The 27659-nt window shown below is 35.3% G+C and overlaps 1 long non-coding RNA gene and 1 pseudogene across 1 annotated transcript; one reads left to right on the forward strand and one right to left on the reverse strand.

The window, feature by feature from the left end:
- Positions 1-2863: 2863 nt before the first annotated feature.
- Positions 2864-3344, reverse strand: LOC138944010 (uncharacterized). The gene is made up of 3 exons (XR_011448610.1): positions 3172-3344; positions 3004-3054; positions 2864-2923 (listed from the first exon to the last, which is right to left on the reverse strand). It is a non-coding gene; the product is annotated as an uncharacterized lncRNA (long non-coding RNA).
- A 9548-nt stretch (positions 3345-12892) lies between these two features.
- Positions 12893-16197, forward strand: LOC138944009 (uncharacterized; annotated as a pseudogene).
- Positions 16198-27659: the final 11462 nt, after the last annotated feature.

A 27659-nucleotide genomic window follows, 5' to 3' on the forward strand; every position in this document is an offset into this window, starting at 1 on the left:
CAGTTATATTCATTCATAACATCGCGTATTCGATCGAGCACGGTATCTCTAGCGTCCTCGAGAAATCGTCGAGGTTCGATATAATCGAAATTAATAACCGCGCCGGTTAAAACGCGTCTAGAGAAAGCCGTCTCGATCTCGGACCACGAGAATCCCTCGCGTTCCTCTACACCGCCTCCCAAGCGTTCGAAATGTCGACGCAGATCGTCTCTCGCGCCCGTTAATCGAATGATTCGAGCGATAAGAGAATTGATTGCTCCGGTCGATCTCCCTCGGCGCTCGCCTCGACATCTCTCCCGCAGAGACTCGAGACATTCGTCGCACCGTTGCGCCCACGCGCGATACGCGTTCCCCGTCGCGACGTCCCGCGCGCTATCGAAAAGATCGCGCGCCTCCATCGTTTCTCGATTTGTCACTCGTCGTCTAACGAACGCCAAGATTTTTTACAAAGAAACCACGTCTCCTCCTCGTCGTAATTCTCGATGTAGAACAAAGCTCTCGTCTCGCAGCCGGCGCACCAATTATTCGACACGTCGAAAACCTCGTCGACGAGATCGCAAGCGGGCACCATCTCGCTATACACCGTTTTCGTCACGTGCGTCGATACGCTTTTCGCGAAACTCGAGCTACGCGCGCAATACGCGCAATATCTCTCGTTCTCCTCGAAATAATTTCCGTTCTCGAATCGGCAACCGAACTTAAAGAAACAATGCACGACATGATTCACCTCCCACGAAAATTTCGGAATTCCGTATCGCTGTTTCCAATTGCGATAAAGCAAATAGCCATCGGCTCCGACATTCGCGAAAGGTTCGTCGAATCGCGTCTTGCTCGCCTCTCGCACTAACTCTTCCGCGAAGCCGATCTCTTCTATACAGTACAAACGGTCTTCTATATAACGTTCGCGTAGTTCTTTCTTCAAACAATTCGGTATCTCCAAATTCCATATATCCTCGATACTTCCGATTCGAACATTCACCGCTCTTCCGGCTAATCTCGTTAAAGCGCTCGGCGCGCGCTTCATCGCACCGCGAAATATTCTCGAACGTACTAATACCTCGAGACCATCGCGGCGTCCTTTTATAATGGGAAAAATAGCGAGGACGCGCCCCCGATTAACCGAACCGGATACTCGCTCTCAGACGCGTCTCGTCACCGAACGCGCGACGTCGCTGGAAAATGGAAAAAAACTCGCCCCCCGAAACGCGACAAGCGCGCTCGCGCTAATGCGCGCCTCGAGAAGAGGAGAGCGACGAGGGACGCCCCTCCGTCCGCTCGACCGCCCACCGACGATCCCCCGCCCCCTCGACGCCGGGCGCCCGCCGCCCGCTCGCGGATCGCGTGCTAGAAGCGGCGCGCCCCCCTAAAGAATCGCGACGGCGGATCGCGCGCTAGAAGCGGCGCGCCCCCCTAAAGAATCGCGACGGCGGATCGCGCGCTAGAAGCGGCGCGCCCTCCTAAAGAATCGCGACGGCGGATCGCGCGCTAGAAGCGCGAGTCGCGTCAAGGTCGCGAATCGGGAGGAACCGCCACCCCCCGAGCGCCATCTCTCGAGCGCTCTCGGCGACTCGTACCCACCGCTTCCCCCCGGCCGCGCTTCCCCTCTCACCCTACTTACCCCCCCATGCACCCGCCCAGCCCGCTCTCCATCCCTCGGGCGCCTACAAACTGCTCCGAAACTATCTCTCTCTCTTCCTCCCCAACGATACCCTCTCTCTCACACTCACGACAAACTGAGCCAAAACCGGCCATACTATCCTATTGTAATTCGATTTTCATTTGAAAGAAAAACAATAAAGCAATTATACTTTTTGTAATTAAAAAGATTGTTAGATAAACTATTAAATGTATCAACATAATACATACTTTAATTCTACTAATTCTCCTAAAAGAAGTATTTAACTCAAATAATGACGTTGAGAACTCAAAATGAAAAGAGTGCAGACTATGATTTTAGATTTTAGAACATAAAAATTTAAAAACTTAAGTATTTAACACTAAATCTACCAACAACTTATTTATACCAAATGCAGAAATTTTTAAACTTTGATAACGTTTTGACCGATTGTTTAACCAGTCGTGGTAGGTTTAGTGTTAAAATCATTCAATATAAAAAACATATTAGTTAAAAAAAATATTTCTTATGTTAATTAAGACTCTAGGCCAATAAAAAAAAGATCATAAGCCGAAAGCTCATAGACTAATAAGAAAAAAGATTATAATGAAAAAATAATAAGCTTTTGAAACATTTAAATAACTTGCGGATTTGCTTCTTCAGTCTTTTTGTTGTCTGCTAAGCCTTTGACCACCTTGGCAAAACCATTCTTTCGTGATGTCTTCAAACTCTTTGTTTGTGAATTGATGTTGAGCCAAAATTGTTGCTGAATATTAAAGAAATTTTACATTAAATTAAATTGCATATTTTATAAATTTATTTATAAATATAAAAATATATTTTACCTTGTATTCCCGTCAATATAGACTTTAAACTACTTATTTTAAGATGATTACGTAGTCCTTTCCAGGATGATACCTTGGCAACTTCATTAGAAAATAAAGTTCGATATATACGAATTAAATTTTCTTTAGCGGACCCTCCGCCTATGCGAGATATATATAGCATCTTTAGAAATAAAACATATCAATAATATAATTTACATTATTCTATTTAAATAAAATTTGCATTTAAATAACTTAATTAAACTTACAAGTTTGTTGTACTCATCTGCATTTTCTGATAAATTCTTTTCAAAAGCTATTACTTCATTTATACTCTTAAACGGAAAAGATTTTTGTATATTTGATGTATCCTTGGCAGAGTCTTTAGACTTATGTTGGTTATGTATGTTTTTTAAACGAGTATCTATAGTTTGTATGTCTAATGAAATTGTAGTTATAGCTGTACATATTTTTTCAAAATTATCTAAAAAATTAATAATATTGAGTAAACAATGCCATAAAGAGATATTAATAAGATTATAAGATAAAAAGTAAATACAAAACCTTCCATTTTATCTGACATTTCTGACACTAACGTATATACATCCTGCATATCTAGAAATATTAAAAAAGTATTAGATTACTCATAATAAACAATAACTATAATTAAAAAAAAACCGTTTTATTATAGAGATAATAAAAATGGAATAAAAGAATTAAAATAAAAATTACTTTTGTGAGGTACTATAGTTCCATCAAGAATTTCCATATCAATATTATTAATAATTGTTGAATCCAAAATATTTGAGATTGATTGAATATTTTTGGCTGATTGTGAGACATTGTGGATTGATGGTGGATTTGGTATAATTGAACGTGAGTCATCAGAATCAGATTCAGATTCATTATCATAAACTGTATTTAGTGACTATTTTGTGCATGACTTCTTTATTTGATTTGTATTATTTTCATCGCTTGAAGAATAATTCGTTGCTCTTTGTCTAGCCTCATCTAATGAATCTTGATTAGAACAAAACCGTAATTTACAAATTACATTATTTTTTAAAAATATTTAAAAAATAATTACATAAATTCTGAAGTAAAATATAAATTACCATAATATCCATGAAATTTGATAGGATAAAGTGTCCATTTAGGATCATTAGTAACAGGTGGAGTTTGTTTCACAATAAACATGTTTATATTTTTTACCGATGGCCACCAGCATTCTGTTAAATTGGAAGAAAGCCATAAAGATGGAACTTCTGATACGATCTCTTCTTCATTATTCCCATCGCTTGGAAAAGTTACGACAGCGAAATTTTTTACCATTATTAATAATCTGTAAAAAAGTAAAACTTGTTAAATAATTTAATATTGTTTTCAATTATATATTCTATCAATATGAGTACTTGCCATAAACATATATCTTGTTGGTGCAGTAAAGGCAAGACCACAGCTTCTTCGTCACATAAAGGCAGTTTTACACATTTTAATTTAATATCAGATGGAATAGTGATTAACTCATACTGTGACTCGTTAATTTTTTTAATTCCGATATTTAAAGAGTTGCATGGAATGCGAAAAAATGATTTAATATTTAAATACTTTTTGCCAATAATGTAAATCTGTTTATTTTTTAAATAAATTGTCGTAAGTGAAATCGTCGTACCATCTAACAAAAGACAGCAATTATCAGCAGTTCTTGTACTTAGATAGAAACCTTTACATTGAACTGATTTTATTATCTTTTTGCCATTTATAATACGTACTTTTGGTATTGGATAATTCTTTTCTACATTTGTTATATTAAAATTATCTTCTTCTTTACAACGATTGACTAATTGTTCTAATGGCCGACTCGAAGATCTAATTCTTGATTTAATTTTTTGCATGTAATTTTCGAACTTAAACGCACTAAATTTATCTAACACTCCCCATAATTTTACATAATAACACAAATGAATTAAATTATGAACGTTATATGATATATATTGACGACCATATAATGTGCAATAATTTTCAACAAAATACAATAATAAACTGTGTGCATAATCAAGCAGTTGTACGCAATATTCTTTGCTATATAAAATTCGAATTGCTATGCTCAGACTCAAAAAATGAACATATTTATCACGTGATAATTTTTTAAAAAAGATTATTGGCCCATATAATAATAATTGTCTTAATTCGGTGGCTTTAAAGCGATCAACCTCATCTAATTTCCTTGGCTTTCTAGCAAATTCCTTAGGTAGGAATAATGACATAGATAATAAAGAAGTTGAAGCAAGAGTTATCTGAGTTGCAACCATACGAACATTATGTTTACCTTTAATCCAAAACTGCAACCATTTTTTCATTACTCCTAATAGTACGAGATGCATGTAGTCTAAAGGAAATTGAGTAACCATTCCAATGTTTAAATCTTCAAGATTTGAAGTGATTTTATGGTATTCTTCTTGTTTTCTTAATTTAAAAGATTCGTCTGATCTAACATTGCATTAATTTCTGGGTTACTCGATTTTCTATGTAATTTCCCTCTTGAATACAATTACCGCATCCAAAATACGCATTATGTCCTTTAGTTCCCTTGATAAACGATTTTGCAGGAGCATCGCAGATAAATACGTTCAATTTCACAGTTATTTTTTTGCCGTATTCTACCATGCCAGTTCGGAAAATCTCAAAACAGTCATCCTTAAAATATTTCAAAAAAGTATTGCAACATTTTGGCTTTTCAAAACCATGATAAACAGCAATTATAAACGGTTCGGTGTAAACATCTGCAACTATACTACCTAAAATAGGCCAAAATTGACTCCCAGAAGATTTTGTTAAAGGAAGACCATCTATATTCTCATTAATATTTATCTGAGATGGTAAATTACTTCGACAATAATGCTTACGAATAGATTTTTTCAAACTATCATCTAAACCTGCATGATAATATTTTCCTGGTTCAATAATGTCTACTTGTTTGGGAGTTTGAAATAGAGTTCGAGCATCAATAGGAAGATTATGGCCGTATTTTACTAGAATTTTCAGTAAACTACTAATAGCAGAATGACTGATACGATTTTCAATAGCCCATAATCGGATGTCGTTAATAAGTTCTGTTTTACAAAATTCTGTTTTAGAAAATTTATCACTTGAAATACTTAACTGAAGACTATTTTTATCAATACTAATTTCCGAATGGTCAGAAACTAAATCATGATTATTTTCTGTACACTTATGAGTGTTCATTACATTGGAATAATCGATATCAATTTCTTTTAGTACATTTTGCTGCTGAGGTAATTGTTCGATGTTACCTGGCCCATTCGATAAACTTACGATATTATTTTGAATTTCCAAATTTGAATTAATAGTCATTTGGCAAATATTACGAAATTTTTTTAAGAAAATACGTCGCCGCTGCCTTGGCGTTAAAGAATTAATGTCTAGTCTTAATTTTGATTTGGACATAATATATAATTTTATAAAGCAATAGGAAATAGATGAATTGCGATTATGTATACGAATATAGGTTTGGGTTTGCCTGATATTATTGTTTATATTATATTCTCCTTTTTCACTGAAACAATATATAGGAAGCTTATATGGAGAATTAAAAATATTTTGACAAATAAAAAATGTTTTAAGACATTTGCAGTTTTTTATCGAAACAAACTAATTCAATAATTAAAATATAATTTATGTAATATTTTAAGGACGCTAATAGAAAATTTCAGAAAAAATGCAATCTATATTTCTTAAATAGTATTTCATTTATATATGAAAAATTTGATTTCTCACAATTATGGTGAAACAACCTATATAATTTTTTAATGTCTTTTAATGGAAATATTTTTGTAATGTATTTTAGTGTTGTAATTAATTAAACATGAATAATTTTTTTTGTTACGTTGCATGTTATTATAAACTATAAATTATAAATTAAAGTAATTATATAAGCATATTACACGCATAATATTTACAATTTTTTAAAACCTATAACCTCATTATGTAATGACTTGTAATAATTAATGCTATCATGTTTAAATATTTTACTTGAATAAAAATCAGTTTACATCAAATTAATTCACGATCAAATACCAAATTGAAAAATTAAGACTCATGCATAGAAAATATTTATTAATTATAAGATTCTATTTCATTTGCAAAAAATTATTATGAAAACAGTCAATAATAAACTTTCAAAATATATCAAGTATTCGAAAAAATATATCTACAGTTTTTTCTAATGCAGATATCTTGTTCAACAATATAAAAGCTATATTTCATAATTGATATCATTTATCATTGGAATTACCATTACGATCATTATAAAAAAATTATAAACCGGAATTTAGTATGCCGCAATGCAATACAAAATAAAAAATCTATAATTAAGAGATGATGTAACTTTACACTCGAAATGTTCAAGCTTCTGATTCAAAAAGTAGTGCAAATAAGAGATTTCTTGTTTTTCTCATTATATGACCGTACAACAAATATTGTAAAAAAAACATGGGAAAAATAATGTTGCATAAAATAAATCGTACTTACTATAAAAATGCCAAAATATAAAAATAATGAGGCAAAACTAGGTGTATCTTTCGCCGGCACGAGGTCCTTTGTCCTTTGTTAGGCGCATGTGGTTTTCATGTGGTACGCGATGTATCTTTTGTTCACTGCACAAGAGGAATTCAATCTTTAGCATAGATTTTTTACCACAAGACAACAATTATCATTTGTTGGCATTAATTATTAAGTTAATATTTATTTCATACTTACCAATATCTCGATACTGTTCACACTTTCAACACAATTTTTTCACACGCACAACTACTGTTTTCGTAGATTTGGCCATATTGAAAAGTAAAGCCTAGCGCGCAGAAGCTCGGGATGCTTTGTTCGATGATTGCGCACTAGAGCTGCGTTCGGAAACATTACCCGTGTGCACACGAGCGACGTTCTATCTTTGTTTAACTTTTGGTACATAACAAAGATAGAACGACACTCGTGTGCACACGAGTGATGTTTCCGAACATAGCCTTGCACGCATAGACATAGTATATGTAGACCGAGCGTTTGTTTTTATTTAAGGAGTGAGGGTAAAGATACACGTAGAAAAGGACATACTCTGTTTCGTGCTCCTTGCGTTCTCTCTCGCTCGCAAGTAGCAGCGACTATGTCTATGCTTGCACGTATACTTAATACGACTAACAATAAGCCAATCACAGATTTACCCCCTAGGGCATGTTCACATAACTTACACAGATGCATAATGTAGAGAAAAATTTATTAAATATGCGTCTTGCACAAAGAACATAAGTAATTTCAGTAAACGTATATTTACTTAGTAATTACATAATATTCTATATGTTATAAATGAACAAAACAAAACTATGACGTATCAGTTATGTCAATAACGTAATGAATCTATAATTGTTACATAGAAATGTTATGTAATTTTGTCGTTACTCTATTATGTAACATTTATGCAATTTGGTGAACATAAATGTGTATACTCTAAAAGTTTCGTGAATGCCACATAATTTTAACGACATAATTGACACGTTATGTTAAATATACATAACATTTATGTATTTTGGTGAATGTAAATGTGTATACTCTAAAAGTTTCATAAATGTTACATAACTCTAATGATATAATTGAAACGTTATGTTAAATACGTAACAATTATGTATTTTGATAAATGTAAATGTGTATACTATAAAAATTTCATAAATGTTACATAACAGAAAAATGGTATGCATATATCATTCAAAAAAAGATATCTGGTGCATATTTTTAAACTTTTTTTTTTAATATATAATTTTATTTTCCACATTTATAACTCTATATTAAGAAAATATGTTTCAAATATGTTTTTCTCAATGATATTATATGCATTTATCATTTTTTCAGAACACTCAAAAATGTCAACAATGGTACATATTTTTTTATGTGTAATACGATATGGAAATTTTGTTATTATTAGACATTACAAGTGTGCGCTTTGCGTGCGCCACACGCATTTATCGTGTGCGTGTGTGTCTGTGTATTACATATGTGTGTGTGTGTGTGTGTGTGTGTGTGTGTGTGTGTGTGTGTGTGTGTGTGTGTGTGTGTGTGTGTGTGTGTGTGTGTGTGTGTGTGTGTGTGTGTGTGTGTGTGTGTGTGTACACACACATATATTATATATAATTTAACAACTAAGCTTCGGATAAAATTTTGGTAAAGGAAAAATCGTCTTAGAATTAATTCAAGAATACGATATTTTAAGAACTAAAAGTTGTTTTGAATCACCCTGTATACACACAAAAAAAATCAAATGTGGTACACACATAATAAATATATATGGTGTGCGCGGAGCACGCGTTGGTAATGTTGTAGTTCTTCTCTAAAAAAAGGCATGATTGATATATTGTTATCGCTTTTAAATTATAAATAAATATATCGCAACTTTCCTCTCTCAAAATCTTTCATTTTCTTGTTTCTGCATAATTCTCTTCCTTTTACGAATTCTTTTTACAAGGTTTTAACAAAAATGTATACATTGACATCAATAAAATAATGTTAATGTTACATGTTTAACATAACGTTACAATTATGTCGTTAAAGTTACATAGCATTTATGAAGTTTTTAGAGTATACAAGTTTATATTCACCAAAATACAATACATAAATGTTACGTATTTAACATAACGATACACTTATGTCGTTAGAGTTATGTAGCATTTATGAAGTTTTTAGAGTGTACACATTTACATTCACCAAAATACATAATTGGTACGTATTTAACATATCGTTTCAATTATGTCATTAGAGTTACGTAGCATTTACGAAACTTTTAGAGTATGCACATTTACGTTCACAAAAATACATAAATGTTATGTATTCATTATAACGTTACAATTATGTCGTTAGAGTTACGTAGCATTTACGAATCTTTTAGAGTATGCACATTTACGTTCACCAAAATACATAAATGTTACGTATTTATTATAACGTTACAATTACGTCGTTAGAGTTACGTAGCATTTACGAAACTTTTAGAGTATGCACATTTACGTTCATCAAAATACATAAATGTTACGTATTTATTATAACGTTACAATTACGTCATTAGAGTTACGTAGCATTTACGAAACTTTTAGAGTATGCACATTTACGTTCACAAAACTGTATAAATGTTACATAACAAAGTAACGACAAAATTACATAACAATTCTATGCAACAATTATAGATTCATTACGTTATTGATATAACTGATACGTTATAGTTTCATTTTAATGATCTGTAATATATACATATAGAACATTATATAATTGTTACGGAAATGAGCCCTGCGTGTTTACTGGGATATACAGGGTGGTCCTCGTAACGGTCGCCACGATTTTTAAGGCACTTACAATAATCTGACATAAAAAAGTTTCAAACAAACGTCGTGTGGCTTCAAGGGGGCCATAAGATGGTGACAATGATTTGACCTTGGAAAATCATTTGAAGGTCATGTGAAGGTCAACTTTAAAATCTTAAATGGAAACCCCTATTTTTTATTCAGTATTCTTGTAGCTGATATCGAAAGCTTTCCAAAACACTATAACAAAGTATTTTTTTATTAAGTACTTTTTGAGTTATTTTATATTTTAGTCTGACATATTTTGATATAAAAAATAAAATATTTCGTAAAATATTCAATTTTCGATAATTTTACCGTAATACTTCTATGTACAGAATAATAAGACAAATTAATTAGTGCCAAAAAAAACAAATAATTGTTTAAAAAAATACATTGTAAATAATTTTCTTAAAAACAATTTTTTTTTTATACTAATTGATTTGTCTCATTATTCTGTACATAGAAGTATTACAACAAAAACTAAATATTTTACGAGATATTTAATTTTTTATATCAAAATATGTCAGATTAAAATATAAAATAACTCAAAAAGTACTTAATAAAAAAATACTTTGTTATAGTGTTTTGGAAAGCTCTCGATGTTAGCTAGAAGAATACTAAATAAAAAATGAGGGTTTCCATTTAAGATTTTAAAGTTGACCATCACATGACCTTCAAATGATTTTCCAAGGTCAAATCATTGTCACCATCTTATGGCCCCCTTGAAGCCACACGACTTTTGTTTGAAACTTTTTTATGTCAGATTATTGTAAGTGCCTTAAAAATCGTGGCGACCGTTACGAGGACCACCCTGTATATATACACAAGTCAATCATCGTCGATCTTTAGCCGGGCGCACTTCGGTGAGCCGCGCTGTAACAGCTGAGTGCTCACGCACACTATCAGACGTGCGACTCACCGACGTGCGCCCGGCTAAAGATCGGCGATGATTGACTTGTGTATATATATAAGTAAAGAAAGCTAATTTAAATTTTATTTACGAAATTCATTATGAAAAAAATTTATTCTATCTTTTGTAAATAATTATTATAAAATTATTTTACATTTACTTTCTTAGTAATTTTTTTAAATTGGAGAGAAACTGTCAAAAACATTTTTTGAATTGAGATTATAAAATTCCTGAGTTTATAAAAAAATAAAATAAAATGACTTATTTAATGTTTAAATTTATATTTATTTATATCGTTTTACTTCAATTTAAATTAATATTAAATTTTATTTACTTACATCTTTTTTATATAATTATTTAATGATATATACACATACATATTAGAATCTATATATATATATATATATATATATATATATATATGTATATGGTCACAAACTCCATATACATAATGCATTCTAGAAATAAAATAGTCAAAAATTCTAATACAAAAATATGAAGATTGCAATAATTTTTGAATTATGTGATTAAAATTCGCTAATAATATTGCATACAATTCATATCCAAGCTTTATACACATACTGATCTGTCATCTCCTATTGCTGACAGATAAAATGATTAAATAAATTTATAGAAAACTTGGTCAAATAATAATATAATAATTAATCAATAAATGAAATTATTATTGAACAAAAAATTAAATATTTTACGTACAAGTATAGTTTGATATCAGCTAATTGCATAATATAATACTCATACACATAAAAAACAATAAAATCAGCTGTGCAATAAAACTCAATATTACCTGATTTGTAAAATCAATAACAAATGACAGATCAGTACACGTATATATGTAGTTACGGATCTGAATGCGCAAAATGTATGCGATATTATAGTAAATTTTGGTCATTTATATCTCAAAACATTACAACTAAAAAATGTTTGTATTTCAATTTTTGACCTTGTTTTATCCCTAGAATACATAATTGTACGGAGGTGGCGAGACAAGCTATGTATATTGTGTGTGTGTGTGTGTATATATACACTGGATGGCCCATTTTAATCCATCCAGTCGAATATCTCAAAAACTAAGCCCGGAAGAGAAAAATGTTTCGGGCAAAAGTTGTTTGGTTTAGAAGGGGCCATAAGATGGTACCATTGGTTTGACCTTGAAGAGTCATTTGAAGGTCACGTGATGGGGTTTCCATTTAAGATTTTAAAGTTGACCTTCACATGACCTTCAAATGATTTTCCAAGGTCAAATCATTGTCACCATCTTATGGCACCCTTAGTTATGAAGCCACATAACTTTTGTTTGAAACATTTTTCTCTTCCGGGCTTGGTTTTTGAGATATTCGACTGGATGGATTAAAATGGGCTATCCAATATATATATATATATATATATATATATATATATATATATATAAGTAATACCGAATATATTACATAAATCTCTGAAAAATAAGAACGCAGTCTTTTGCTTATTTTGATTTTTTATTGAAAATTTATTATATTTGTATTTTATAATAGTAGTTAGTGCAGTAGTTAGTTAGCCAGAGGCGGTTAGTTCGTGAGCTGGTTGTTTTAAGAATATTTAACACCAAATGCGTTTTGCATGTTTGCTTTGGTTAAAAAATATATGCCAGACGCGATCAATTCGTGAGCTGGTTGTTATTTCACACTAGATGCGATGTGCATGTGTTAAAAAATTTATGCCAGAGGCGATCAATTCGTGAGCTGGTTGTTATTTCACACTAGATGCGATGTGCATGTGTGTTAAAAAGTTTATGCCAGAGGCGATCAATTCGTGAGCTGGTTGTTATTTCACACTAGATGCGATGTGCATGTGTGTTAAAAAATTTATGCCAGAGGCGATCAATTCGTGAGCTGGTTGTTTTGCATGTGCGTTATGCTGGTTATAAAATATTTTAGAGGAATTTATGTTGTTAAAACATTTTATTGTATTATATAACTAATTTTTAATAACACTTAGATAAAAAATGTATAAACAAAAGACTACTTATTTTTCAGAAGTTTATTTTTTTCAAAAATATATTAAATTATATATATAATATATATTATTATTTATAATATTTTATTTCTGTAGCTATGTTTTAAAAAATATTCATCCATTAATTTTTCTTTGCAGGCGAAAATTATTGAAGCTAACCCAAGAGGCAAATGACTCCCGGCACACTAGCATTACTGAGGGTACTAACGAATCTAAAAATTTGCAAAAATCGGTTGAAGTACTTCCCGATATAATGAATTCGATAATTAGTACCCAAAGAACGCAGTGCCTCGAGTCAACTTCAAATACAGGTATGTGTGAAAATGTTGAATTTTGCGAAGATAACAATAATTTTGTTATCGAAAAGGGCCTTCTGGATACAAATCGTATCCAGGAAAGCATGCCTGAAGGCCGTCGCATTGTCGACATTGGTTTTCTGTGGAATGAAATCCACAGAACCTTTGATAATCATATGCAAGGAATAGAGTGCCAATTTAAAGATTGGAAACTCATAAATTCTCATCGCCGTGGGTTAATGACTCAGTTGTTCTTCAAATGCCAAATGTGCAAATATGAAGCCAACATCTGGTCAGAACCCACAGAGCCGGAAACAATGGACACTAATACGGCTGCTGTAACAGAAACTGTTACAATGGGAATTGGTTATGCCCAGCTCGAAGAGTTGTGTGCAGCCATAAATGTTCCTTGCATGTCCGAGCAAACCTATATCAAATATAGGGAAAATTTAATCGATGACTTTAAAAAAACAACCATGGAAGAGATGAAAATGGCTGGCGAAGTTGAACAGCAACTCGCTCTCGAAAGAAACAAAGTTATAAACGGTATTCCGTACATAACAGTCGTAGCGGATGGTAGTTGGATGAAGAGATCGTATGGCAATGCCTACGACTCTCTTTCCGGTATTGGAGCCATAATTGGTTACCGCACCAGAAAGATTCTCTTCGTCGGTATCCGCAATAAATTTTGCACGCTATGTGATGTAGCAAAGCAGAAAGGTATCGAACCAAGAGTTCACAAATGCTATAAAAATTTTGATCGCAATGCGAGCTCTACAAGCATGGAGAGCGATGCCATCGTAGAAGGTTTTAAATGTAGCCTCAAAATGCATGGACTGATATATAAAACAGTTGTTGCCGATGGTGACAGTAGCGTATATCAGGCCATTGTTGATAACAAACCATACCGTGAACATATGGTGACTGTCAAAAAAATTGAATGCAAATCATTTGCTTCGCAACTTGTGCAAAAAGCTGAAAGGTGCGGCAGAGATGACTCAGCCAAAAATGTGTAGACAGCGTGGCTTTCTACAGGTGCGAAATGTTGTAAAAAGCAATATTTTAAAAATACGAAAAGAGGTAATAGAGTCATCCGCTCGACAAAGAAAAGAAAGGCAACCTCTACATTGTCTGGCGATGGAATTGCAGAAAAATAATTTGAATATTCCTAGTCATGTTTTTGGCGAACATAAACGATGTGAAGCACGCGGTATATGCAAAGAGAATTGCAATGAGATAAAGAAAAATTATGTACCGTTTCTAAAATTACATGGTTTCTATCCAAAAATAGAGACTGCTGTCATGTATCTCAGCGCTTACTCCGAGAGCTTATTGTTAAATTTAACAAATAACCCTGCAGAATCGTTCAATTCGATAATCTGCAAAGAAATTGGCGGAAAACGTATTAATTTTGGTAAACGAGGCTCCTACGATGCTAGAATTGCAGGAGCAGTTGTTCAATATAATACGCAACAAGTACTTACATAATTACATCAAAGCATGTGTAAGATTGTTCCGCCTATTGTCGAGAATCTGGAAAAGCAACGACAAATAAAAGTTGCAAAAATCAGAGGATCTCGAGAAGCGCAGGGAAGGCAAAGAAAATTCAAACGAGAATCAGCAACAGATCGTTATTACGGTCCGCAGTCGCAAAGGCCGGTTCACCCATCCGATATATTCGAGCAACTGCGACTAAGTCATATAGAAAAGTTGTTCAAAAATGGAAAAAATTGGCAAACAATTGAATTCGAAACCAGAAATCAATATAAGTCCGAATTATGGTTATCATTGAGACGTGAAATGTTGACAGCATCCAATTTTGGAACTGTATGTCGCATGAGACCGACAACGTCTTGTGCATTGACTGTAAAAAACATTTTATATCCTCCGTCTATTGATACCGAAGCCATAAAATATGGTCGCGATAAGGAAGATGTAGCAAGGAAAGAATTGGCCATGAAATTAAATAAAGAAATAAAACCTTGCGGATTGTTCATTGATAATGAAAATCCATTCTTGGGTGCTTCCCCTGACGGACTTATTGAAGAAAATAGTCTTGTGGAAATTAAATGTCCTCTGTCGGCTGAGCATTTGACAACAGAAGAAGCCATAAAAACATTGCCTTTTTTAAAAGGTATCTTCGATAAAAAAGATCCACATAAAATGAATCGGAATCACCGATATTTTTATCAAGTTCAAGGCCAATTGAACATAACAGAGCGAGAATATTGCATTTTTGCTGTTTGGACGCCAAAAAGCATAAAAATATTGCACATTAGTACACACAATGAGTTCTGGAAAAATGAAATGCTGCCTTTTCTAACACGTTTCTACTACGGATGCATGCTTCCAGAAATCGTGGATAGTCGGCATAATAGGCATATGCCAATCAGAGATCCGTTATATATAACAGAAGCTAAAGAAAAAGCAGTTAAAGAAATAATTAGCCGAAAAAATATTCGACAAAATATAATGAAAAATGAAGATATTCTCGAAAAAAGAAAGCGATTTAAATCTAATGTTTTGCCTATAGAAGCAGCAAATACTGCTATTGCTGCTGCTATGGATATAGAGCAAGATGATGATTGTATCATAGTTAGTTATTCAAATAACAAACATGATATTACGAAAGACGATATGGAGAAACATGAAAAAATTTTAAATTTGATTGCTTCTCTCTCTATCGTGAAGGATAATATCTTGCCTATAGATAGCAAAATAAGCGACGAATCATTAGATCGATATTTACGCGTCGTAAGACAAACTTCCGACTTTGAAACACAGTGTCCAATATCTGGAGTTCTCTCATATGATTGAAGCCAGTGATAGTAACAAAAGCTTACAAATCATTGGAGGGAATTGTAGTGATCACTGGCGATGTATTTTCTTTAATGGCACCAAACTTTGCGTATATGATAGCCTACCCGGCTGTACATACGATACGTTGGTAGCTAAGGAGAAAAACTATATACATCTACGTTATCCTACAATAAAGCAAGATAACATTATTTTTGAAAAAGTTCAAACACAACCTGATGGCATAAGTTGTGGGATTTATGCTGCAGCTTTTGCCACAACTATAGCTTTAGGAGGCAATCCTTGTGAACAAAAATACTCCAAGAATGTAAAATGTGTGACGTCTTAGCCGCACGTCAAATTTTATTTAAACAATATATTTATTGTTAATACATCCATAGGAGGTGAAAGAAATAAAAATCCAGAGAAAATTATACGTTCAAAGCAAAGATCTAACTTGTAAAATAGTATTCATACTTGCGAGTCACCCCGTATGTAGGCAACGCTCGAGCGCGCCAGCGGTGACGCAGAAATAACCATCATATGTAGACCATAAGAATAATTAATAATTTATATTTGCATTGCGCAGCTACACAGACAATTCGAACGCTTTAAAATTATAACATATATACATATATATATATATATATATATAAAAGGCACACACATATATATATATATATATATAACAATACATGCACACACACACACACACATGGCCAAATATTATTCCTCTTGGAAAGATATATGGAAAGGCACACACACACGCACATATATATATATATATATATATATATATATATATATATATAAGTCCATATAAGTAATGTGTGCAATTGTGTTCAAATATGCAATAAAGGCAGACACGTGTCTATGTTATACTGTTATCTATACGCTTAGATACGCTTAGATATGCGTGCGAGGCAATAGAGCAGTAGAAATACACGATGTTGTCCGATTTCATCATATTGAACACAATTCTCTTTCAAATATGCATAAAACATGCAGAAATATTATCGGTAACAGCGGAACTATAATTATTGATATTATCGATAATTTCGGTCGGTATTATCGATAATTTTAGTTACGCTTAGATGAGGGCGCTAACCCGTCGGAGTTCGCTCGTCACTGTTGGATCCCCTTAATGGAAGAAGCTAATGCAGGATTAGCAAGAGAACTTCTTGATAAATCTAGAGAGGTTAATATTGTTCAAGCGCGAGTTGAAGTAGAAAGGATGTGTTATAGAAATGCACAATGGATACATTTACATGAAGGACAGTTACGTGACTTTCCACGCCTAACATTAGAATATTTACGAGATTTGACTATTGGTACATTTCAGGTTCGTCTAGCAAGATCTTATATTCAAGATAAGATGCAGCGTGATGCACAAGAAGAATTTCAATTGGATTCGTTGTTTGATGAACAAGGTTTCATAAGGGTGCGAGTGTTTTCACGATTCCGTAATGCTACAAAACATCAAATATTTATAGCTTACAACATAAGAGATGCAGATAATATAGATGATGAGATGGAGGCGATTTTTGGTTATTACTGCACCTGTAAGTCAGGCGCACGGACTGTGGGTACATGTGCACATGTAACCAGCGTATTGTGGTATTTAGGATATGCACGACACCAGCCCAATGTTCGTTATTCCTCTTCATCATTATTGAACACAATATTAGATGCCGCTCAGAGACCACCACAGCAGGATCCAAATAATGAGTAATATACAATAAGATCATTTATTTTATTATCCCACACATACACACACACACACATACACACACAGCAGAGAGGGTTTGGAGTCAAAAAATACTACGGGAGTGACGAACCGTGGGGTCCTTATCTCTGCTGTGACACATAAAGATTTTTGTTCACGGAGCTTTTCAAGGTCATTCAAAATTCACAAATAATGTCACCAACTAACAGATTTTGTAAAACCCTACTATGTTTGTTTCAAACATTTTTCAAAAAAATCAATACCTTCCGAGATTTGACTATTCGGCAGCCCGAATTTTTCATGTTTGACTGGTTATAACTCGATAACTGTCCATTATTGAGCTTTGTGCCTATTACATCTTTTGTTCAGTAGGTCATAAGCTACAACATATGTAAAAACCAATTGATTTGACCGGGACAGATTTTCCATATGATTAGTGCGGGGTTCTTTTTGATGTGGATAAAGATGACAATATAATTATCGGTGGAATAAGATACGTGGGAACACCAGGTCTCTATGAGTTGATTTTCAAGAGAATACCCGACGGTGACGTATACAATGACAATGATAAAATTAAATACAAAAATATATTACTGGCGACAAATGCGCATAGACGTGGCAATGATATACGTAATCCAGTGTTAAGTAACAAGGGATACAAGTATAAAAATATAATAGCACTATTAATCTCTATTAAAAAAGCTGGAAGAGGTATAAACATACTGCGCGCTATGACGTTAAACGATAATAAGATCGATTACGTGCATTGGAATGATCCCAACGAGTTGGTTGATCGCTTGCGGTTGCTGGAAGCTTCGCGTCAAGCCGGCAACAATGCCCACGACAATGAAATATTATCAATTATCGAGGAAATTTACGAAGCTGGCCTTATTATAAATTAATCTATGCGTCGGCGAAACGAGTCAGTCTGTCATTATTGTTTGTATCGAAATGTCGATGAATAAATTTGGATTATCGTTGGGAACACCAAACAACTCATACTATCAATGGAATGGATTTCTAAGAAATTATGTGCGCGATAATGCTCTGTGTCAGACAGCCTCCGGCTTTGACGCAAGGTCGCGCAAGATACGACGCGTAGCACAACCGGAAGATGATACTGATGCAGCAAACAAACAGTACGTGGAAATACGTGTCAAGCTTTTGGAAGACAGACAGGAAGAACTTGAGAAAAAAATAATCACGCTCGAGACAAATGTGCAAACGCTGCAGATAATGATGGATAAGATGCAGAAAATGCTTCGGTATGCAACTCACGCGCAGACTACATCTAATTCAGCGCAGGAGAAGAAAGATATATAAAGAATATATGTGGAGGAATTATCTCATTATTGCAAATTATGCCTCGATCAAATATGTCGCAAAAGACCTCTGAAAAACAGCTGCTCGTGGAAGAATTACATGCTCCAGCGAGACAAAATTTCCCACGTAGACGTGTCATAGTACGCGGATACGACGATCTGTGGCAGGCGGACGTGGTCGAGATGCGTCCATATGCACGATTCAACAAAGGCTACAACTACATACTCACAGTTATCGATGTGTTGAGCAAGTATGCGTGGGCTGTACCGCTCAAGAGTAAGAGTGGAAACGAGACGGCTGATGCTATCGCAAAGATAATTCGAGACGATGGAAGATGTCCAAAAAATTTTCAAACCGACAGAGGAAAAAAATTTTACAACGCAAATGTACAGAAACTCGTGAAGAAACACAGCATTAATCATTATTCGACGTACTCTATCATGAAAGCCTCGGTCGTGGAACGATTCAACCGAACGTTAAAGAGCAATATGTGGAAAATGTTTACGTTTAATGGAAATTACAAGTGGATCGACGCGTTGTCCCGGCTCGTTAGAGAGTACAATGCGCGAAAACATCGCACTATCGGCATGAGACCGATGTTACCCCCGCGATCGCTGATAAACTTTTAAATACGGTATACAACAACGTAAAGATTGCGGCACCGGCAAGATTCAAAGTAAGCGATCCGGTACGCGTGAGTAAATTCAAGACCATTTTTGACAAAGGTTACACGCCAAATTGGTCGACCGAAGTGTTTAAGATCGTTAAAGTGCAGAAAACTAATCCCGTGAACTATGCACTCAAAGATTCGCGCGGAAATCCCGTCGCCGGCGGATTTTACGAATACGAGTTACAACGCGTTGCCAATCCCGACATACATCTCGTGGAAAAGGTAATACGCAAAAAGGGCGACGAGGTTTATGTGAAATGGCTGGAATTTGATGCAACACACTATTCTTGGATACATAAAAATAATATATTATAAATATGTTAACAATAATACATAATATTAAAGATATTTTCCAAATATATAAACAAAATTGTACACTTTATAAAATATACATATAATTTACAATAAATATACATATAATTTTAATTTATAATAAATATACATAATTTTTTATTTACAATAAATATACATGATTTTTATTTACAACGGTATTTTGTAATGTCCCCACGGTAGCGTGTCGGTGGTTTCGGGTACGATATACCGCTTGTCATCGTACGGACTTAGGGCAATTTTTGTCTCGCGAATAGTGTATACTTCGTGTAATTTAGATCTTATACAAGACTGCTGACGCGTCATTTCAATCTCTTCGTTCAAACACCGCGTGTAATCATTGAACGTTATCGTTCTCGCGACGACGTTACTCTTGACACCTTTTACCTTTTTCGTGTCTTTCTTACCATCTACTCGCAACGCGTACATTTTTGCCCTAAGCCCGACGAATTCGGTCATGATGGCGCCATTATTTTCATCCTTCATTAAACCCGGTATCTTTTTATTCGCGAGCGGTATACCGTACACATTGTCCACCGCATAATCGCTGATATCGAATCTGTCGACGTTGCGCTTTATATTCTCATATACATCTTCACACTCGATGTGATATATGAGACTGTCGGTGTCGGTGTACATGACTTTACATTTCTCTCAATACATAGGTATCATATAATCGTGGTGAAACTCGTACAAACATATCTTGGATATGTCGAGTATACACATACCCACGTAGATTGGTTTATTAAATTTCACCTCGAGATTGCGCAATTCAACGGCGATCAGATTCTCCGAAAACACGCTTCTACTATGAAAATTTGGTTTTGCGATCATCGCCTCTGCGCCATATCTTCCATCCCAATGTGTCACGAGCTTAATATTAACGTGATTGCGCACATTTTCCATCGTTTTGCCAAATATGATTTCTCTTCAGTAAGATTAACATTTTTCGTAAATGATATATATTTTTCCTTTGTTATCGGAAGTAACTCGATTCCCCTTTCGAACGCTGTAGCTATTTCCTTGATAATGAAGTGCGCGTCGTAACCGGATAAATTATGAAAAACTATTGGAATGCAAAAAGAATCTTTATAATTTAGATTACAATTTGAATGCGCGGGACCTCTGTACCGCCCGGTCAGATGGCAATGATCGCGTACGTGTGTATCGTCTTGTACAAATGGTTTCTCGCAAATGTGACATTGTGTCGCGCTATGAAAATTTTCCAATTCATCAGATGTTAAATTTACCATGGGGACATTAGCTGATAAAATACTTTTTACATGCAGTGCTAAATTTTTAAGTTCTTCGACGAACCATGATATGCAATCGATATCGCGACGAGAATGATACGCGGACAACGAATCATCGTACGAACAATGTACATAATATGCTAAGCTAAATACTTTGTGATGTTGGTAGTTTCTCTCTTCCTCCGTCTTCTCTAAAACGCACTCCAGATCGGCGTACACGACAAAAGGAAGCCGCTCCTTCCGATTATAATTGTTGAACGTGAGCCACTTGTCCTTATCGCTCGGTAATCGGATAGCACACTCGTTCATCTCTCGACAGTCCACCGTATGTGATTGTAACTTGTCGTTCGAGCCAAAGTAGTGCAAACATCTGTAAAAGAAATAATTTTTAATTTTTGTTCAAAGATTTCTGTAATATAATTTATTAAATATATACGTACGATCGCAGATATATTGTCTTCGTTTGCCATAACTTAATTGCGAGCTCACGAGGCGGGATAGATTCTTGATCCACGCGAAATGTCCAACGTTGTTGTCTTCCACGTACAACAGATTGACGTGTTTGTCTTTTTTCAGCTCACTCAGACGTATCGGGACAATGTTCTTTTCCTCGATACTATATACATTGATTGAGATATTGTTGGCATGTTCGAATTTTTTAATTTGATTCACAGTCACTGGAAACTCAATGTCCTGGAGATTCAGCACTGTTGTGTAATGCGGGTACGAAGATTCCCGATAAACATGATCTTCAGCTGGATATAGAGCGGCCACCACAGACCACGCGAAACACGCATTGTTATTAGATTGCACATTTATTACCGCTCTCTTCATCGTTATTTCTCGCGGTAATTTAATGTGGCACCCCGCGCGCATTGGATTATATTTATTTATATTTACATTTAAATCGAGTATATATTCGCGATAATGCCCACCCGCTATCGCGTTCCTGAAATTCTTCGAGCGATGCTAGAGTGGGCTCGACAACGCGCCGCTCGTACCATTCGCGTAAATCGGATGTGCGAAAGAGTTCATAGTTTCTCGTATTGATACTTTTATTTGCGCGTTTATCACCCGTCACAAATTCACCATTGAACACTGTATTAATTTTCACATTAAAGTGTTTTTTCAGCACGGTTTGCACGTGTTCGAGCACAATATCTTTAGCATTCTCAAAAAATTGGCGAGGCTCGATGTGATTATGATTTATAACCGCACCAGTCAATATGCGGTTCTCGAATGCCGTATCGATCTCTCGCCAAATCAATCCGTCTTGCTGCGTGCTGCATCCTGCACCCGCGTGTACAAAACGCGTGCGTAACGAGTGCTTCAATCCCTCGAATCGTGCAATTCGGGCAATCAGCGATTGTCGAATCCCAATCGATAATCGTGGACGTTTGATTCGACTTTGCTCTTCCAATGATTCGATATATTCGTCGCATCGTTGCTCCCACGCAACGTACTCCTCTATCGAATTCACCCTTGCAGATTGCTCATATATATTTCGTTCGGCATTGTTTTCCGCCATACCAAATTTATGCCGAAAATTTTTGCTAATAAGATGTGCTTATTAACAGCTCTTGTCTCGGAACTCTTTGCGACAATACTGATAGGGTGTGCCTCTTTACCATGATTTTATATTCTATCTTGATGTCTCTTTCCATCATGTGTATCTATCTAAATCTTTATTTCGCGATTTGTCACGTACATTTTGGCTAATGTCGATTATTGCATTTTGTCGTCTAGAGATGATGTCAAATCCCAGGTGTATCGCAAAAGTTTCAAATTACATGCAGCTGTCCAATCTTAGTGCAATTTAATCATGAGGATTATCCTTATATTTTAGGATTTTGTCATGTTTTGATACGCGCGTTTGAAATCTGATATTTATAGGCGATGTCATCGCGAAGCAGCCGCACATCGGCGCTAGAAAATTTTATATTACTAATAATTCTTTTTTATTAAAATACGTTGCATTTTTGTGTATTCGGCTAAATCTCACACCTGGTGATAATGTCATCGCGAAGCAGCCGTATATCGGCGCTTGAATGGAAAAATTGAAAAAAAATATCGCGTCATCAATAATCCCCACCACATTGCAATTTTGAAACGCTAATACATATTTTAAATATGTTCAATACGTTCAGTATTGCATCGACCACTTGTGTGAAAGGTTCATATAAAAATGTATCCCACTGAAGGAAGCCGCATGAATTATTACGTCCCGATTCAAGATGCTGATGAAACTTCACCGTGTAAGAAGAAAAAATGTAACAAGTAAGTTTTAATTAACTTGAAGAATTTTTATACTTTTTAAATATTTTTATACTTTTTAAATATTTATATAAATAATATTGTTTTTATTCCCTAGCATTTCATCCGAGTCTCGTCGCGCGGTTCGTATACTCGGAAGACGATACGCCTTAACTCCGACGTCATACAAATATTTGGACAATGGAATAAACGTTGGAGCTGTATTTTGCGTGGAATTGGTTCTCGGCGATAATTGGGGCAATCAAATAATATTGCCCTTTGAAACTTGGAAATCGCTAATGCAGTGTTATAGCCCGAGAAGGCTATATACGAATTATTAGATACATATTATTTTAGAGAGATATTATTTTATACAATAAGATATTGCTCGACGTGTAACGCGAATACAGATCACGTTACGAACGTTGACCGAACGAAGCGCTGACAACGCGAGCCACGCGCGAAGCCCGAGCGACCGCGCAATCACCCATTACGAAAACGCGGAAACCAAGGCACGCGGAATAAGGATGTTGCGAAAATGCAACGTAGAAGTCCTACCGAAAAGCAGAAAGGAAATTGCGAAAATGCAAGCAAAGAAGTCCTACTTAGAACTCCTTAGCTTGCATCCGGATCTTGCCGCAAAATCGAGCGACACGACGCATGGTCTTGTCGCTAAACGATCCCCTCCTGGGAAACCAAGGGGAGTTAATAAAAAGGCCCACCGCTAACGAACGGCGGGCAGTCTTTACCATAAATATTAGACGGGCAGTCTTTACCATTAATATTACGCGGGCAATCTTTATTCCTTTACGCGAGTAATATCTCTATCAACCGCGAGTGTCAAAACGAATATCAATAATTATTATAATATTAAATAGCCACGCAGTCGGCAGAAATATACACGAAGAAGCGAGAGGCGAGTCTCGAGACCGAAACTCGACTCTAGACACGCGCACGTTAAGATAACCGTTATCGTGATACGCGACGTGAGCGAAAGTGCGGGAACATTGTAAATAAACCAAACCACAAATAAATCTGATATTAATCTATTTATTTAATGTGGAAAGTGTCCGAATTATTTAAATAAAGTTCTCAGGCGGAGCCCGAATTCCCAAATTCCTTCCGGCAAACGATCCCAACTACCGTGCCTCTCCGGAGGCACAACAGCAGAAACGTGCGGACATTGAACGGCTTCTACAATCGACTGAAATCCCATTGCGGATTCGAGATTTGACATTCGAAATGGTTAAAATATCTGATTCGAATATTATAAAAATTTGATTATCAAATAATTCTTTATATATGAAGCCGCCAACTCTATTCTATTTATTCGATTTAAAAAAATGTATAGATCATATGTATTACTGGTTATGCGAAAATACGCATATTGTAAATGAAAAATTCAAACAATTTGTAACTGTTTTACAACAGAATAATATCACTAATGTATGCGACGCTACAAAAACTATACATGAAAGTGATATGTTTAACAGCGAATCCCTCATAGATTGCGAGTTATTGACATGTGCTGTAAATGATATTCTTCACGAGGCTTGTAATAAATAAGTTATTTTACTAATTATCTGTGAATTTAATTATTTATCCCATTCTTTATGCATGAATAAAAACGGTGTAATAGATATGCACAGTCTGCAAAATTTAACTTGCGGACGCTATCTCTTTTTCAAGTGCATGCGGATGCTATCCCTCTCGCATCGCCTTGCGAATGCCTCGCGCTATCCCTCTCCTCCCACACATTACGAACGCCTCGCGCTATCCCTCTCCCACACATTGCGAACGCCTCGCGCCATCCTTTTCCCACGTGCATGCAAACACTATCCTTGTCTTACGCTCATATGGACGTCTCGCGCTATCCTTCTCCCACGCCCACAGAATATCATTAGCGCTATCCTTCTCTTACACATTGCGGACGCCTCGCGCTATCTCTCTAACACCTACTCGCGGCATCGTACCTTCGCGTTCCCTCTTCCCCGCGGACCCCTCGCCTATCGATTTCACGCGGTCCCCCTTCCCCCTCACCGCGGACCCATCGCTTATCGGTTAGGTTAGGTTAGCGGGTCCCTCGCCTATCGCTTAGGACGCGATCCCCCTCCCCCTCACCGCGGCCCCCGCGCCTAACGTTCCACCGCGGTCCCCCTCCCCCTCTCCGCGGACCCCGCGCCTACCGTTCCGCCGCGGTCCCTCTCCCCCTCTCCGCGGACCCCGCGCCTACCGTTCCGCCGCGGTCCCCCTCCCCTTCTCCGCGGACCCCGCGCCAACCGTTCCGCCGCGGTCCCCCTACCCCTCTCCGCGGACCCCGCGCCTACCGTTCCGCCGCGGTCCCCTTGCCCCTCCCCGCGGACCACGCGCCTACCGTTCCGCCGCAGTCCCCCCCCCCCGCGTGACGTCATACCCCCCCGTGACATCATACCCCCCGCGCCGGTTTCCCCTCGCCCCTCACCCCCCCCTCAGAGGACCGTGGCTTAGAACTCGCATAGTATCACTACTCTTATCTAAAAATATTTATTAAACTTACCTATTAATATTGTGTAGATTTTATATATGTATATATTCTTGCATACAACTCCAACGAAATACTCGAAATAACACTGAAATAAATAATTAAGAAAAGTATTATTAATTTTGAAACACACTTCATATATACCGTATATTTAATAAGAGTATGATCGACCTAATTTATAAAAATTTATATTTAACAAAATTTTAAAATACATAAATACATTCTATTGGATTAGTATTAACAATAAGATGCAATTATGTTAATAATGTGTCCAATCACCAATAGCGTCGATAATTGACTGATCTCTTCAAAGCATGTTTTGCATTAAGTTGACAACGTTCATGCGGCAAGAACCTTCTTATCCAACAAATCTCTCGAGATAACTGCTTCAAAAAAAAAATTTGTCTTCCACGAAGCTTCTGTTTAATGTATGTCCAAATATTTTCCGATTGAATTTACATCGGGCAACTATAACGGCTAATCCAATTGATCGATGCCAGATCACTCCTTTTATACAATAACTATACATTGTCAATTTAATGCAAAGCATACCTTGGAGATGTCAATCAATTATCAATACTATTGATAACTGGACACATTATTAACGTAATCGATACGTTTTCGATAATCTTACCGTAATACTTTTATGTACAAAATAATGAGACAAATCAATTAGTATAAAAAAAATAATTATTTTTAAAAAAAAGTATGTAATTATTTACAATGTATTTTTTTTAACAATTAATTAATTTTTTTCATTACACTAATTGATTTGTCTCATTATTCTGTACATAAAAGTATTACGGTAAGATTATCGAAAACTAAATATTTTATGAGATATTTTAATTTTTATATCAAAATATGTCAGATTAAAATATAAAATAACTCGAAAAGTACTTAATAAAAAAATACTTTATTATAGTGTTTTGGAAAGCTCTTGATGTCAGCTATAAGAATACTAAATAAAAAATGAGGGTTTCCATTTAAGATTTTAAAGTTGACCTTTACATGACCTTCAAATGATTTTCCAAGGTCAAATCATTGTCACCATCTTATGGCCCCCTCGAAACTAAACAACTTTTGTCTGAAACATTTTTCTCTTCCGGGCTTGGTTTTTGAGATATTCGACTGGATGGATTAAAATGGGCCACCCAGTATATATACAAGTATATAATTGATATGAACAAGAGATTGTACATAATAAGTAAGAAAAATTTGAAAGTGTAATTTTACAGTAATTAAGTTATGTATAAACAATTCAAATTAATTAATGATATGCATTTTATGCGGTAAATCTGTTATCCGTTATTGATTTTTTCAATATATTGATTTTTATTGCTTAATTATTGCTTAATTATTTGTCGTTTGTTCATTATGATATTATATATATTAAACTTATAATTTAATAAACTATAAGCATTAATGATTTTTCTGTAGACAAAATATCAATAATTATTTAACGTCATCGTAATCATAAGATGTTGACTATGTGTCGACTATGTGTCGACTATGTCGTTGGTCGATGAAAAAAGAGCCAGTAACAATATATCTGTTCTCTTTAAATTCTCCGATTCCTCGAAACCGGAGCCGGAGCTCGGAACTCTCATGTACGTGGCTTGTGCCTGTGGTTAAGAAGCGATGAGATGCAGAAAAGTGCGAGAATCCAAAGAGCAACATACAAACATGTCTCATTTTAATCTATCACCCTGATTTATGATTATTTATCAATTTACGA

The sequence above is a fragment of the Polyergus mexicanus genome, unplaced genomic scaffold (genome assembly GCF_030449975.1).
Source record: "Polyergus mexicanus isolate NDT 795.1 unplaced genomic scaffold, iyPolMexi1.0 SCAF_72, whole genome shotgun sequence".
In the NCBI taxonomy this organism is placed as follows: Eukaryota; Metazoa; Arthropoda; class Insecta; order Hymenoptera; family Formicidae; genus Polyergus; species Polyergus mexicanus.